Source organism: Empidonax traillii, unplaced genomic scaffold (assembly GCF_003031625.1).
Source record: "Empidonax traillii isolate 1590-97213 ecotype Southwest subspecies unplaced genomic scaffold, ASM303162v1 scaffold342:size1861417, whole genome shotgun sequence".
Lineage (NCBI taxonomy): Eukaryota > Metazoa > Chordata > Aves > Passeriformes > Tyrannidae > Empidonax > Empidonax traillii.
The window spans coordinates 947519-963617 of NW_020955535.1; the positions used below are offsets into that span (position 1 = coordinate 947519).

Sequence of the window (16099 nt, forward strand, 5' to 3'; positions counted from 1 at the left end):
GCCAGTCTTGAGCATCATTCCAGTCTGCTGGCTGGAGAGAGCAAAGAACTGTAGGGCTTTGCTCCAGGGCTTGGACAAGTGCGCGGAGCTTTCCATGCCTCCTCCTCTTCACAGTCAGCAGCCAGCGGAGAGGCAGTTTTGAAAATGTGGAGAAGTTAAAAATAAACTAAACTCGATCTTTTTGGCATAGCGCTCCAAACGCCTTTCTGGTAGTAAACTGAACGCCTGAGCCTGGATTTAGTTCACAGTGAGTCAGGAGAGAGATCCCTGATCCCAGCTGAGCTCCCCTAATGCCTGGCTGCCCCTCAGAGCCTCAGCCTGCCACCCACCACGGTGCTCTGCTTCAGGAAACGAGCAGGGGGGGGAAAAAACCCCAAACAGGTGATCTGGTTTTCAGGGCTGACTTTTTTTTTATACCAGAGCTGCCAGACAGGAAGGGCAGCAGAGGCAGCCGGTGATCAGCGTGAGGAGTGAGGGGAGAGCATCCTCCCCCACAGCAGCAACTGGTCCTCACACCAGCAAGGCCAAACCACGCCATGAGCTCAGCTAACAGGAATTAACACCAGCAGTATCAGGGCTTGAGATCTACACACCGCAGGTAACAACATTCGCCAGGCTAAAACGGGACTAGAAGTCTTAAACATCATCTATCTGACTCAGCCCACCAGATAAAGAGGAAACAAGAGCCCTCGTCAGGGTCGGCAGGATGTCTTTACCTCTTGAATAAATGGTTGAATTGCATTCATCCAACAGAACTGTGAGAACTCAACAATGGGCAGACAAAAGGCCTGTAATGTTCCTGCCCTCAGGGAAGAAACCAAGGAGACACTTCTCCCAAACACTCCCTCAGTGTCTGACCATGAGGGACATTTCCCTACCTGTCACAGTTTCATACCTGCCTGAAAACTCAGGAAACCACTACAGCTTTATTGTTCTTTTTTTTAGTGGCCATCGAGACAAACATCTTAAGCCAACCTTATGCTCACATTGAAGCCTCTCCTCCTCCCCACCCAACCCCACCAGATACAGATCTGAAAATACCCGGAGCCTCTCAGCAACTCTGGACTTCTCACCAAAGGAGCCTGCGAGCTGTTTTCATATAAACACTGACTTTAAAGCTGAAACAGGCACAAAAATCTCGCCTGTGGCAGCTCAAGACCAAGACAACGTGGCCATACAAGCTCCTGCCTGCGGGGCTCCTTTCTTGTAGGGTTAAAATAGCCACAGGTTCACTCCAAAGGTCCTCAGCGTGGGGAGTTTCACCAGGACAAATTCAGGCAGATGAAGCCCTTCAGTGGTACAACTGCTCAGAATGAAATCGGTTCTCAGGCTTAGACAGAGCCTGAGACCTTGCACAGGATGTTCTGCCCCCTTCAGAACATCCTCCTCTACCTCAAGGTCACTGGTGAAACCGCTGAGCTTTATTTCAAGTTTACATGTGAGAACAGCAGGGGAAATTTGGTGCAAACCAAAGCGAGATGAGTCATTTTTTTCCACAGAGGAGAACCAAAAGAATGCCCTGCTTTAATATTAATTCACCACACTCCATCCACTTCATACACGCATTCGTCAGGTTTTAAGTGGTTGAAAAAGAACAGGGAGAAAAGCCACAGGGAAATACCAAAACAAGCATTTAGAAGACCGCAGACTTGGTATGGACAATCTACATCCCTCTGGAGCAGAAAAGCGATGCAAGACACCAGTTCCTACAAACAGGAGTGCTCTTATAAGACATAACTTCAGTGGACAGGCAAAAACACTATTATAATTTTATCCATATTCATCACACTGAGGAGAAACTGTGGAATTAAACACCAGTCTGACAGTACTGGGTACGGGGTCAGTTTTTAGAATGTTTTATTTCACAGAAGTTTTTAAAGGCAAAGCAACCCTCTCTAAAAAAAATTAGAAAAGCAAGTTTTCCTTCAGAATTTGATCATCGTTGGGTTCCTTACAACTTCCTTTAAAAATCCCAATGCTTACTTTATGAAGCACCAAAAGAGCAATAAATTTCATAGCTCGAGGTACAGAAACACATGCCATATCTCTGGTTATGGACCTATTAACATTCCCATTAAAACCAGCCCCTGGGCTTGAGCTTGTAATGTGCCTGTAAAACTCTGCCCCAGGCCAAAACTTTGTAAAACACAGCTGCTGTTAAGCAACTACTTCACAAGAGCTGCCTGGTTGTTTTATGACACAGAGAAAGCTCAGACAAGACCAGGATGCTTGTTTGGGCTTTCTAAATTCAAACCAGACTGGTGTGTAAATCCTGCCATTACAGATCTCACTTTAAATGATCAGCTTTGGTCCTTTCGGTATTAAACAGAAAAGCAGTGTGTGCTACCACGGAGCAGAAACAAGTTACAGACAACTAAGAGAAGGCAGATTTAGATTAGATATGGGTCAGAAATTTTGAGACACTGGAACAGGTCACATCTGTGGATGCCCCATCATTGGAAGTACTTAAGATTGGTCTGGTGGAAGGTGTCCCTGCCCACAGTAGGGGGTTGGAACAAGATGGTCTTGAAGGTCCCTTCTGACCCAAACCACTCTATGATTCTGTGACTTAATTCTACTGTATTTTATTGGATGTTGTGGTAAAAAAGGGCTGGGGCACATTCAGGGCAGTGGTATGAAATCAAGTGTGGTCAAACACGTGTGCCAGTGTGCCTTGGAGCTTCCCTATCGTCCTCCAGTGCTCCCCTTCAGAGAAAACACGTGGATTTCTCAGTACTGCAAAGGATTATTCCAAGCTTGTGGGGAAGAGCAAAGCAAACCAGCCCTGGCCTGGTGATCCCGAGTGGGTCTGCTGAGATGCTGCAGTTGTGACCAGATTAATGACTTGTGTTATTGTTCAGATCTTTTCTTTACTGTGGTGGGAGCACCTGAGGCTGAGGGAAGTCAAATCCTTCTAGAGGCCATTTCCTGCTCAGTGTGACTCCTGCTGACAGATCCCCACATTTGCCAACTACACCGAGAACAAAGTCAGTGCGATGACTTCCAGTAGCACAATCAAAGTTCAAAGTCACGTTTCGCCACCACCTCTGAGTGCTCAGAAATTAAATCATTTCCACTAACGAGATAGTCAAAAGTCATTAAAAAATATTTAAACCAATTAGCTGCAAATTGATTAATAAACTGATAGTAAAGTCGAGCCTTCTCATATGGGAAATAGTTTCAATGCCAGTAATGTCTTCAACATCAGCAGTTTGATAATACAATAAAAAAAATAATTAAAAAACCCAAACAACAGTTCCTCATATTAGTGTTGGCAGATGGCCAACAACACAGTGTTAACAAGTTCATGTTACAAGGAACCAAGCTCTAATTATTCACACTGTGACTTCAAGTTGTCCTTTGTAGACACCACGAAATTTTATCGTTTCTCAACCTCCATATTCTGACCCCCATCTCAGGCCTGAAGGCACAGACATCTATGGGCTGTAACTTGATCCATCTCAATTCAAACCCATAAAAATCTGTTAAAACCTACAAAATATGTTTAAAAATATTAACATCTATAAAAAAATACAATAAAAATTCAGAGTTCAGTTCTTTCACTGGTTCTGGTGCAACAGTTCTTCGGCAAGACTTAAAATACTTTCAAATATTACAATTACTAAAATAAATAAACCACTTTAAATTACTTGTGTCCTTGACAAACAACACTGCTTTAATGGACATAACGTGACAAAACAGGAATCCCCATTTTAAATATTAAGGGAAGTTTTTGCACTTCAGGGGTGGGTGAACATCGCAACAGGTTACCCAGAGGGAGGAATCTCCATCCACGGAGACATTCAAATCACAACTGGACACAGTCCTGAGCAAGCTGCTGTGCCTGGTCCTGCTTGAGCAGGGGAGGAGCCGGACCAAACTATCTCCCTTCCAACCCCTGAAATTTTGTGATTTGGAGGTTGAAAAGTAAATTAAGAATTTATTTCACACTCTTAAGTTCATAAATTATCCATAACACATCTCACACCAGACAGTAAACATCTCATGAATTTCAGGCTCAATCCCTTTTCACAGCCTGCATTAAACCCTGCTGGGACTCACCTTGCAAATTTTCACTTGACTATCTCAACCCCACAGAAAGTCAAGCTGTTACCTACAAATTCAACCACGATCCACATGACAAAGCTGGGATTTTCAGGGTCCGTGTTAAGAGCCAGAACGTTGCTGACTTCTGGTGTGTTATGAACACAGAGATGCCACAGGGAAGCAGCAGCAAACATTCCAGGTGTGCCACAAGGCCTTCTGCACTTCCCTGATGTCAACATCTTGTTACGCATTCAAGGATGCAGATTTAAGGGTGAAACTTCAAGGAAAACATCAGGTTTGTGATTTCAAATTATGAATAAATAGAGAGAGAGAGGAAAAAGGGGTATTTTTTCCCTGAATCATCACTTTAGCCTTTAGAGACAGCCAATAATTTCAGCAATTTCCATAAGTCACGTTGGAATGTCCCTGTTTATTCCCTGCTGAGCTTATTTTTCTTGTTCTTATCCTTTCAGCTGATGTTGATGTTCAAAAGCAGAAGTAAAAAGCAGCAATCCTTTGTTCTTCCTTCAACACCTTTCAGCTATATCCACTGTTATTGGTAATATTTGCTATGACTACATCCAAGAACCCAATTTATTTATTTCTCTAACTGTCTCTTCTTTGATCCCCTCCTGGTCACTGCTCTCTCCTCACTCCTCCAGATAAAATAGGTATTTTTAAGTATAATATTTGCAGCCAAAAGCCTTTATCGAGGCTCCCAAGTCAAAGTACAAAGACAGACGCATTAAAACGGTTTTAAAATCGAGTTCTTAGTATCTATTTTTGCCTAAATTGACTCACCAAGTATTTCAGTGTATCAATATGAAACAGAAAAACAGTACTGGCAATTACATTTTTTTTTTTTTTTTTGCCTCAGGGAATAATATTGCCTGAACAGTTACTAATTCTATGTCTCAACACAGTTCAAAGGTAATACAGACCAAAGTCAAAACAAGTTTAGCAACATAAGTTGCCAATATGGGAAAATTTATTTCAATTATATCAATGTTCTAGGAGATTAAACCTTCAGGGGAGCAAAAAGGAAGATCAGAGACTGTGAACTACAAGGCCCATGTGAACCAAAGCAATACAACCACCTTGGGCCTGTTAAACACACAAGTGTAACTCAGAAAAAAAAAATCAGTTAATAAATCAGTGTATTGCCTGAACGAAATGAAACAAGGGCATTTTCCCCATACAGCTGCTGTGGACAGAGGCTGCTCAAGGACTCGTGAGTGGCTTTTGCCAGGGAAGTGGCAGCTGTTACTTGGGAAGCTGCATTTTGGGATGAAGGGATAGGGAGAAGTTTCAGTGGCCTGACAAGAGGCTGAACTATTTGTAGTGTCGAGCAGCGATTTTTCACGTTCCCCAAGATGTCTTGCTCACTGTCCACCCTGTGACATTGAAAACGGTACCCGCCCTTCTCACTAAAAATCCCACAGGATTCAGCCCTAGGGTACCTTAAACACTCAGTTTAACCCAATTTTATTGAAACATTGCATAATATGCACTACCAGCAATTCCCTTTGGAGTTGGCACCGTTTTCTATTTTTAATGTTAAAAATTTTAATAGTGAGGAAACATGAGTTGTATTGGGAATACAAGAAAATCAATGTCTGTACATGCTTTAATTAGAACATGGTATCCAGTTAGATACTTGCCTAATTTCTCAATAGCACTCTGAACTTTCACTGGGGTCCCCTGGCACCACTGAAATCCAAGCAAACACTGATCTTCCCTTGCATTTTCTGCTGTTTGCTTCTAGCAAGCTCTGGAGAATTACAGGGGTGCAGTTTTCTTTCAAGAGGCGCCACAGAAATGAGCAAGCAGTAAATGTGCAGTTTTAAAATGAAGGTTAAAATTAAACTCTTATCTATTTTGAAGCTGTACTACTGGTTGGCAGCAGCCCTTCCTATGAACATCAAAACAAGAGACCAAAGTAAGCTGGGTGAATTCAAACAACCTTTTCTAATGCTGAAATGCTGCTCCATGGAGGCCACACACGGCACAAGCTCTTCTTCCAAACACCTTCAGAAGTAAATACAAGTAGGGAGAGTTTACTGACCTTCTAGAACAGTAAAACTCGTGAGAACTGGTGATGATTCAAGTGTGGATCTCAGAAATTAAAAACTAGAATTGCCTGAAACTAGAGGCAGCTGAGGAGAGCAGTCAGGTATTCTAGTTATGCACTGTCACATCTGGGTTTGGCTACCACTTGACTGGGACCCTGCCTTTCCTGGTTTTCCATTACTGGCTGATACCACCCCAGTCTATAATTCAAAATGTTCCAACTGTCTTTTAATGTTTAATCCCCATTAATAGTTTTAACCATCAGATAAAAGGCACTCAAGTGCTCGAGAGGCACAGCATGACAATGGCCTATCAGGAAACTCAATGACCTGTAAAAAGTTTTCCTCAAGCCTATTATGGCTCGAGTGTTTTCCAAAGCCAGTAATTACAGCCTTTGGTATATAGGTAGAAATTAGGAATAAAGTGATTCTTATTCAAATGACTGAATGGAAGTCCAGTGTAGGCTGACCATAATAATTTTCCTATCACAAGCTTTTCGAGATGATCCTTCTGTGTATCTACAGACACACGCAAATATCAGTGATTTTCATACTGGAACTGGGCATGTACCACTTGTCTCTTTGCATTCTCATGTAAGATGCTGAACACCAGACTAGGCAGTGATATTTTCTTGGATCCCCTTAGGAATCAATCATCTTGGCTCCTCAAGACTGTGTGCTGTGTTTGAGGACCTGAACACCAGCAACACCATTCACCAGCACAGCAATCTCCATTTCCTGCCCCCAAGAGAAGCATAAGCAGAATTAGCTTCGTTTGTCTAAGAAGAGAGGCAAAACCTTCCCAAACATGGTTATCTGATTTAACAGACAAGTCAAAGGCATCGTGCCTGGTGAGGGATCACTCAGTGACCTCCAGGATTCATGTACCGACACGATCACAAGCCCAAGTCTCTACTATGATGACTAATAAAGTCTCAGTACTCTGGTTAAGTGCATTTAGAAGCAGATAGATATAAACTGTACAGTCCACATTAGGATTTTTTTTGTTAAAAAAAAAAAAAAACACCAAAAATCACAAACCAAAAATAAACACCCCAAAATCCCACACAACTTGATACAGCCTTAGAAAGGTAATTTAAAACAATCATCCACTCAGAACAACAGAGCCCCCTCAAGACTTCTGGAGCCAATACCAATGATTCCATATTGCTTTGTGGCAGAACAGGATCTATGGATTCTCTACCAGAGCTTTCATCCCAGGTGGATGCTCCTGACAGGCTGTGCAGGGCTGAATCCAAACCCAGGGCCTGTGTCTCTGCACTCACAACCTCAGTGCAGCTGGAATTGTCCCCTGGACATAGTCCCTGTCCCCTCAAAACCAGGGACTTCTGTCCTGTGACACTGCACATCTACTGGGAAGGGCAGACACTGCCTTTGCTCTTTTTAATTTAATCCTGGTGAAGTTCATGCTATTGATTTTTGAGGAGTTTTCCAGTGAATATTCCATTAAGTCCCTGAAAAGAACCATCAACACTGAGAAGCTCTGAAAACTGGCACTGTCCAGGAAAACACCCTCAGCCAAAGGTATTTTTCACCCATTTACCACCAGTGTACTAACACAGGATTACTGAATCTTCCTTGAGTTTAGATTAATTAAAGCACGTTTAAAATACCAGAGGTCCTGATGTTTGACATTAAGGAAGTCACAATTTTAAGGGAAAGCTCTCACTTAGATAACTCAATTACCATATAAAGTGGGTTCAGAATGTGTGTTTTGGGGGTTTCCTCAATGTGCAGTAAGTGAGGACAGGAAACAGACAACCCCTTATCAAAAAACTGATGCTACAAAAATGATTTAATAATTTTTTTTAAATAATTTTTTTCCTATAACCATTTCAGATCAGCCAAAGATTTGGCTTTTCATGAGATACAAACCATCAAAAAAGGTTAAAACTTTTGAGCTGAAGAAGGTAACACTTGCAGTTACACCATTCTACTTCCAACTGAGTCACTTCTTTGATTTTTTAAACAAGGGGAAAAAAAAACCATTCCAACTGGTATTAATGAGTTGAAATAGATTTACTTCCTTCAACAAAGTTTTCCTGAAGAGAAACCTAATACCTGAAAGAAAAAAAGTTAATTGGAACGTGGAAGACCTGGGTTCAATCCCCTACAGCAAGACAGGTTTTGATACAATGAACCTTCATCGGTTTTGTCGCTTCAAATTGTGGAAGAAATCACTCAGGAACACCTCAAGAATACTCAGTCATGGGATGTGGCACCGTTTTCCAGCCTCCCATGACAGGGGACACCCTGGGTCAGAACCACACGGTGCTTTGCAGTGCATGAGCAATAAACCCAACACAACCTTTGCCACAACCAGCGTCAGCCTCTTCCATTTAGTGACTGCTCGGTCCACCTCATCCCACCTGAGAAAATCCAGATATTCAGCAGTTACTGACACTTATCTAATTTCAAACAACATGGAATGGAGTCAGAAATATCAGAAGCATCTAATTCAACTGCTGCACTCTTCAAATAGAGCAGTGAAATTCAGCCTTGGCACATTCTTTGACAGCCCATCAGCGGGTGAACGAGCACAGACACGACCACAGATCCACCAAACCACCCTCATCAGGGAGGGCACCACAGGAGATAAGGGGTGACTGGTTTAACAACATCATGGTCAAGAAACTGGGGCAAACCTGGAGACACCAAGTCAGCAGGTTTCACTGCCCCCACAGGAATTTACTGCATCTTTTTATAATGTATTTGATCACGAACAGGTATTAAGAAGCTCATAAACACGAAACTTACTTTACGGCGCATCTTTATTCTACTCAGTTATTTCCCTGGAAACAATAAATCAATTCCCACCATCACAGTGATGAAATATGCAATTTGTGTGCGACAATCTCGCCATTTGCAGAAACAGCAGGTGGTAATAAATGAAGTTGGTGTTACACAAACAAGACACCTCCATAAGCCAACACCACACACAGAGCTATCAATCCATCTTCCTTCAGCCCCTATTAGAACATACAGGAACATTAATTTGGGGGGAGGAGGGGCTGCTTCAACACCTGCGAGTTTTTCAATGCTGAGTTGTACTTGGCCTGAAAACACAAAAAGGATCTGGCAGCTAAAACACCTTTGCACGTAAACTTCAGGAAGCAGAGTTTTTATATATTGGCAATCTGTGCTCCTAATATGCTTACATTTATCTTGAAAGAAAGACTTCATGGTAGCTAGAGAGAAAACGATAAACAGATCTCTTTCCATCTTGTTCCAAACCTCAGCCACGGGCGGGGACACCTTCCACTATCCCAGGTTGCTCAGAACCCCATCCAACATGGCCTCAAACACTTCCAGGGATGAGGCAGAGCCACAGCTTCTCTGGAAAACTTGTTCCAGTGTCTCACCACCCTCACAGGGGAGAATTCCTTCCCGATATCTAATCTAAACCTGCCCTCCTTCAAAGCCTCAGTGCCATTCCCCCTCGTCCTATCAATCCATGCCTTTGTAAAAGGTCTCCCTCCACCTCTCCTGGAGCCCCTTCAGGTTATGGAAGCTGCTCCAAGACCTCCCTGGAGCCTTTTCTTATCCAGAATGAACAAGGCCAGCTCTCTCAGCCTGTCTCCAGAGCAGAGGTGCTCCAGGCCCGGGGCCTCCTCTCGACTCATTACAACAGGTCAAATATGACCATCAGTGCTTCCAGAAAGTTCAGCTGAAAACACGTGTTTTATAGGCTACATTTATCAAGTCAACAGCTGCCAGTGCAAGAGGATGATTTCCAAGCTTGGAAAAGACTGACAATGAAGTCAGAAAACTAAAAGAAATCGAAATAACATTTTTATGATAGAACAAATCAGAAAATAAAATGATCCTAGAAAAGAAGCAAATCTATGAATGCATCCAAGAAGCCTACACTGTGTATTCTGATCCTTAAAAAGGTTCATATATGTATGTAAAAAAAAAAACCCCAATAAATATGTCCCATAACTCATGTAATATTTTCTGAGTGTTTTTTTTTTTTAATATAAAATACTTTCTTGCACAAACTTCAAGTTCTCATGTAGAGTTTAATGGTCAAGTATCATTTTCAGGGAATTTTTCTGGTTTCTCAGATCAGCCTCTGTAAGAAGCTACAGGACTGATCCATGATTATTTCTGAAGAGTGTATTTGTACAGAGGTTTGAGTTAATTTGTCAAAGCGAGTAAGTTGTCACCACAGGCTGCCTCACCAACTTAATAATTTGTCCTTGCTGCTGCCAAAGCTGCAGAACTTCCAATCCTCCTTCCCTTCCTGCCAAGAGTTTCCTCGTCCACTCTTCCCAACTATGCAGCCCTTGACTCCCTTCTGCGGCCTCCTGGTGCTGTGTAAATGATTTTTGAGTTGCTTTCTCAAAAGACAAAAGAGATCAGTCCAGGCTTCTTGTTTTCTGGCTTTGGTGGGGGTTTAGTTTTGCTGGGTGTTCAGCGGTGCAAATCTGACAGCTCTGAGCCCCTGACACCAAACTATTTAACATTTACTGGTTTTCAACACCTGGTCAAGAGGGAGGTGAAGAAAGATAAAGGGAGGGCAGAGCACAGGTAGGAGAGGAACAGGAACTATTCCACTGTAATGACTAAAGAAAGCAAAAATAATTTGGTTAAAATACCAATGTTAACAATTCAAGTGTCATTTTCAACTTTAACCTTCTTTTTTCCTCTTCCTTTAAAGCCATTTATCGACTATTAGCTGGTACCCAGACAACTCTGACCAACTAAATGGGCAGATCTGGGGGAAAAAAAAAAGACCAATAACCTTTGACACGGGCAGAAGTGGATGGAATTCCCAAAGAACAGGATGAACAAGCAGGAATTGTTTGCATCTGATACCAGGAAACCGGTGATGAGCACCTGTAATTTGCACCAAAATCAACAAAGCACCTGAGAATTCACTATCACGGCACCATCTACAGGTCTCCAGCCAGGGACTGGAATCTAAAGAGGTGGTAGTTGCTTTTAACAGATAATGCTGTGCTTCTTTTTTTGGCCAGAGACCATTTGAACACGCGGCAGAACAAGCAGCTACCTACAACCAAGCGTAAAGGAAGAGGTTAATTTGAGATATGCCTGGCACAGTCAACGGCAGCATAAGCACAACCAACCTCTAATTATTTCCCAATATTTTGTAAATGTCAAAGTATGGTCTTTGAAGATGCTCAGCATTTGTCGGAAACATGATTCCATTACGTTTTAATCAGCTGCAGAATATTCACGGAGCGAGCTGACAGGAATTCAAAGGGGAAAGCTCGCTTAAAACGCAGTTATTTATTCTTCTTCTGTCAACGACAACACTCCTCGGAGGAGAACCTGAGACATTAAGAGTTAACACGATTTGCTCCAAAGAAATAAGCTGCAAACGATTTTCACACTCCAGAAGGAAATTAGTTTTCCCACTTTAGGAGGTGAACAGAAGAATACTTTGCTGATACAAAAAGTGCAGAGCAGCATACTTGATGAGACTTCATGGTTTATTTTACCCCTCTAGGCAAAACAAATAAAAATTTAAAAATAAAAAAATCAAGACCAACCCCCTAAACAAACACCCCCCAAGCCACCACCTTTCACTTACTGCAAAGTTTTGAAAAGAAAGAGTAAATTCTGACTCATTAACGTGCAACACTAATTCCTTATTTAAGATGTCAGTTAATAAAGAGACTGAAAACATCCCTTTTCCACTCTACTGGTGGAAAAATGTATTTTTCACAGCAAGAACTTGGGCTGCACAGACGATGACATTGCCGTCCTTACAGCAGAAGTGAGATACACACAACATGGGTGATGCTGGAATTAAAAAAAATCCCTTCAGGAACAGATCCTGGCGTGGTTCCTCAGTGCCAAAGCTGCAGCACAGCCCAACCCCCTTTTATCCGCTCACTTCAACGATGTTTTATTTAACGAATAAAAAGAAACAGCATAAAAAGATTATGGAGACAAAGATTACCAAAACCAAACAAAAGCTTGGTTCAACTTCACTTTTATGGTATACAAGGTTATTTCTTAAAAACATCTCTTATCCATCTTCTCTTGCATATTGCAATTTAGTCATTGCAACAGTAATAGTATGAAAGGAGAGAATATTTTTCACTGGGGTGTCTGTCTTCATGGTTAAATTCTGTCACCTGTAAAACCCACTAAAATTGGAGTTGATGCTTTTATAATTCAGACAAATGTCCAGGGAAAAAAAAACACACCTTTGTTTCTTATTTTCCAGATATAAGCTGTAATTTTAGAACTGGATTTGTTCTTTCAAAGTCTAATTTAAAAAAGGGGACACGTTTCTGCACAGCATATATTGAACTTACAGATTTACCTTAATGCTTTAAAAGGCATTTAGCAAAGGTGTACACCAATATAAAGTATTTACAAAATAATTATTTTGGATAGAGTTTGCCAATTCTTTCAGGACATCTTGTAGGAGAGGCTTAAATTCCTTGTTTGCTTGTTTCAATGCAACAAAATTAAGATTAAAGAGAGACAACAAATTATGCTGGGAGTATTCCTAAGAACATGTTGTTTTGACAGAAAGCTCTGAACTATAAATCAAGTTATTATAACATTTATATAATCTACTCTTACATGCTAAACAAAACAGCTCACAGTGATAAAACAAACAGCATCTCCGTGGCCTGAAAGGAGTTTGAGTAAAGGGAAAAAACCCCAAATAAGTAGTAATTAAACCCAAAAATAACAGGCCATCTAAAGATGCAGTGCCAAATTACACTGTCCCCCCACAACCCAAGGATGTTTTCAACACCTGAAAGGACCTGGCCCTACAAAATCTGCCCAGTCGGTCACAAAGGACACATTTAACAAGCGACTTTATTGCATTATAGTCCTTGCAAGGACAGGAGGACAACAGCTCTGATCCTACCTACTGCCTGATCTGAGAAATACTTCTCCTAGCAGAGAAAAGTAGCAAACTTTAGTATTCTTAATCCCATTTCCAAAAAAACTGGAGCAATATTAGTAATCCAAGTGTAAACTGGATATATAGAGCAGATGGAGTCTTAATAAAAATATTCCCTTAAAGACTTTTATGTTAATAACTCAAAAAAGTTACAGATTAACTACTGCTTTGTATGATTATTCTAGGGCTGAAGCATCACATGTACCACACAGAAACAAAATTCAAGACAATTCTTCTGTCCAGGCATCATCCACACCAGGGAAAGGGAATGGCTCCCACTCCCCAAAATGTAGCATCATTCAAATAATTGAAGTTTACTCCACCACTTGTTTATATTCCTATCACTGAGCAGGAAAGAACTGACTGGATTAAAGCATCGTTGTCCGATTGTTCAAAATAAAATTATTCTTTCTGGCAGATGAGAAAAACTATTTTAAGGTGAGGTTTGGTATTCTGCCGTTTGATTTCATGTGTCCAAATACTGTGCTCACACCAAAATTCTCTGAATATCCCAAAATCATCCTGCAGAAAGAGCTGTGAGTTCAAGTTTCAGAGCTGCCTTCATTTCTCGTGCTGAAGATGCCCAAGCCAAGGCAGCCACACAAGGAACTTGAGATACTTGAACGCAAAAATTCTTAAGCCACCGATTTTGACCTCTTTGTACTCATAAATGTAGACCCAAGTATGACCCCATCTTACAACCAGTTTCAAATACATGAGATTTTCCTGTTTTGATGATTTTTTTTTTTTTTAACTCTTCCTGAGATTTTTCCATCCAAACCCTGGTTTATTTTACCTTGGCTTGACTGTGGTTTTAACGTTAAGAAAAACCAAACTGGAGATAAATCTGGATTAAACAGAGGTGAGTGGTTGCCTTTGCTTTCCTATACTGGATAAACATCAGCGTGCTGTAACCTGCCCAGCTTTTCCTGCAGTATGAAACAGGAATAATGGACATGACCTTGTTGTGTACGTGAACTGCACAAATGCATCACATCCAGAGTGAGATGTGACAGATAGGTGCACCATTCCAAATGAATTTTTACTGCACCTCCACACTGACCAAAGATATCTGAATTATATTTAGATGTGCAAACTTTACAGTTCAAACATGCAAGTCCAACACTACTGACCAATGCAGGTCACACAGTTGTTCCAGTAAAATTAGATCAAGTGCCCCCAAAACCAGCAAAAAGTTTGCTCAGTATCAGATAAAAAACAGAACCTATACCACTCCCAAAATTACTCTGGAGAAAAGAACAAGTAATGGACATTTTCCTTCTCAAGCACTGATTATACCTTGTATCCATATATTCAGTTTACATATGGCTATAAAATAATACATTTAGTATGCAATACACTTTGTATTTTATATTATATACTCTATGAAATACTGTGTGTGTATATAAAAATATGAAAACAAAATTACAAAAGGGAGAATCTTTCATTTCAAGGGCAGAAAAGGAAGAAATTCTTCCCTGTGAGGGTGGGGAGGCCCTGGCACAGGTTGCCCAGAGAAGCTGTGGCTGCCCCATCCCTGGAAGTGTTCAAGGCCAGGCTGGATGGGGCTTGGAGCAACCTGGGATAGTGGAAGGTGTCCCTGCCCATGGCACAGGGATTGAAACCAGATGATCTTTACAATTCCTTCCAACCCAACCCATTTTATGACTGTATGACATTCTCCTATGGGGTAGAAAACCCCAGGTGTTAAGTTCTCCAAATTATAACAAGAACAAAATCCCCTTAATTTTAGGTTCAGAAACACAAACAGAAAAGCCTACCTTCAGCTGAACCTGCAGAGAGTTGATAAAACATTAACTTATTGACCTGACAGGCACCGCCACTATTTGCCCATCCCACCTCCGTGCCAGAGGGCACCGTGCTCAGAATAGCTCAGGGGGCAAATCATAATTTATTTCCTGCTCACACGAACATCACACAGGAATTACCACTGGACTAAGGACAGACACACAGCTCCCTGTCACCTGAGTGATGCTCTGACCCTCTGTAAGGGCTTGGAAGGTGATCTGCAGCTCAAATATGCTCCCACTGGACACATACAACCATCACATACAACCATCACTCAGAGACCTTTTAATTCTGCCAGGACGAGTCCAAACCGCTGCAATCAAACACCTGAATGGACAAAAAGCTGCTGTTCAGGTCCCTGGAAACGCAAGTTGTTGCACGGGAATCATTTGTTAGGATCAAATTGAAAAGGTTGCTCTGCTCTAAAGTATCTTTGTTGCAGTTCTCCAGATTATCTTGACCAACCATCGTGTCACAGACCAGACAAAACCCCCTTTGTTTGAACACACTGGGATTTCAGGAATATTATTCCTCGTGTCTCCCCACAGCAGCAAGGACGACAGATCATTGCTGAGTTGCAACCACAAGAGCTGAAAAACCTATGAGAAGAGCCTGGATCTTCCTGCCCTTTGCCTTCCAAAGTCAGCTGAGAAGCTTCAGGAACACACCCAGTTCCTTCTCACCCTCCCTCCTAGAAATAAAGATTTCGGAGGACTGCAGACCACTTCTCGCCCTGCAACCATTTGTGATGAAACTGTTCTTTGCTGCCACGATCTTTATCAGGTTATTAGAAGAGAAAACTCAGTCAGAACGGAGATCCATGACCAAACACCGGCAATAATTAATTCACCTTCACCAAGAAGGATCCTTCCAGTGAGCAAAGTCTGGTTTTACTTTTAGTTCTGCAGCACACCAGCCTGAAGTTAAAGTTGGGCTTTTCGGTCTCCGGATGCCACTCCCGTTTTAGTTTATGATGTTTGTGAGCTGCTGATGTGACTCCCTGTACGTCTCAGCATTGACGTGCTCGGCTGCTGAGCAGCTGTACCGAGTCATGGCAGAGCTCAAAGTCACACACACTGATTTTCCTCCTCTACTTACTGAAGATGAGGACTCTTAGGCCATGGAAAAAGCTGCTTTCCTCAGACATTTCCTCAATACAGCATGGGACAGTACTGAATTCACAGAGTGAGTCCAATTTAAATATAGAAGACAACCAAAACCCCTAGTGCCCAGTTTTATGGCTCTGAAATCACTG

At 41.7% G+C, this 16099-nt stretch overlaps 1 protein-coding gene across 18 annotated transcripts in view; it reads right to left on the reverse strand.

Annotated features, from left to right (window-relative positions):
• PTK2 (protein tyrosine kinase 2) overlaps nt 1-16099 on the reverse strand; it is a 188318-nt gene that overhangs the window by 105784 nt on the left and 66435 nt on the right. The gene's annotated exons all lie outside the window — the stretch shown is intronic.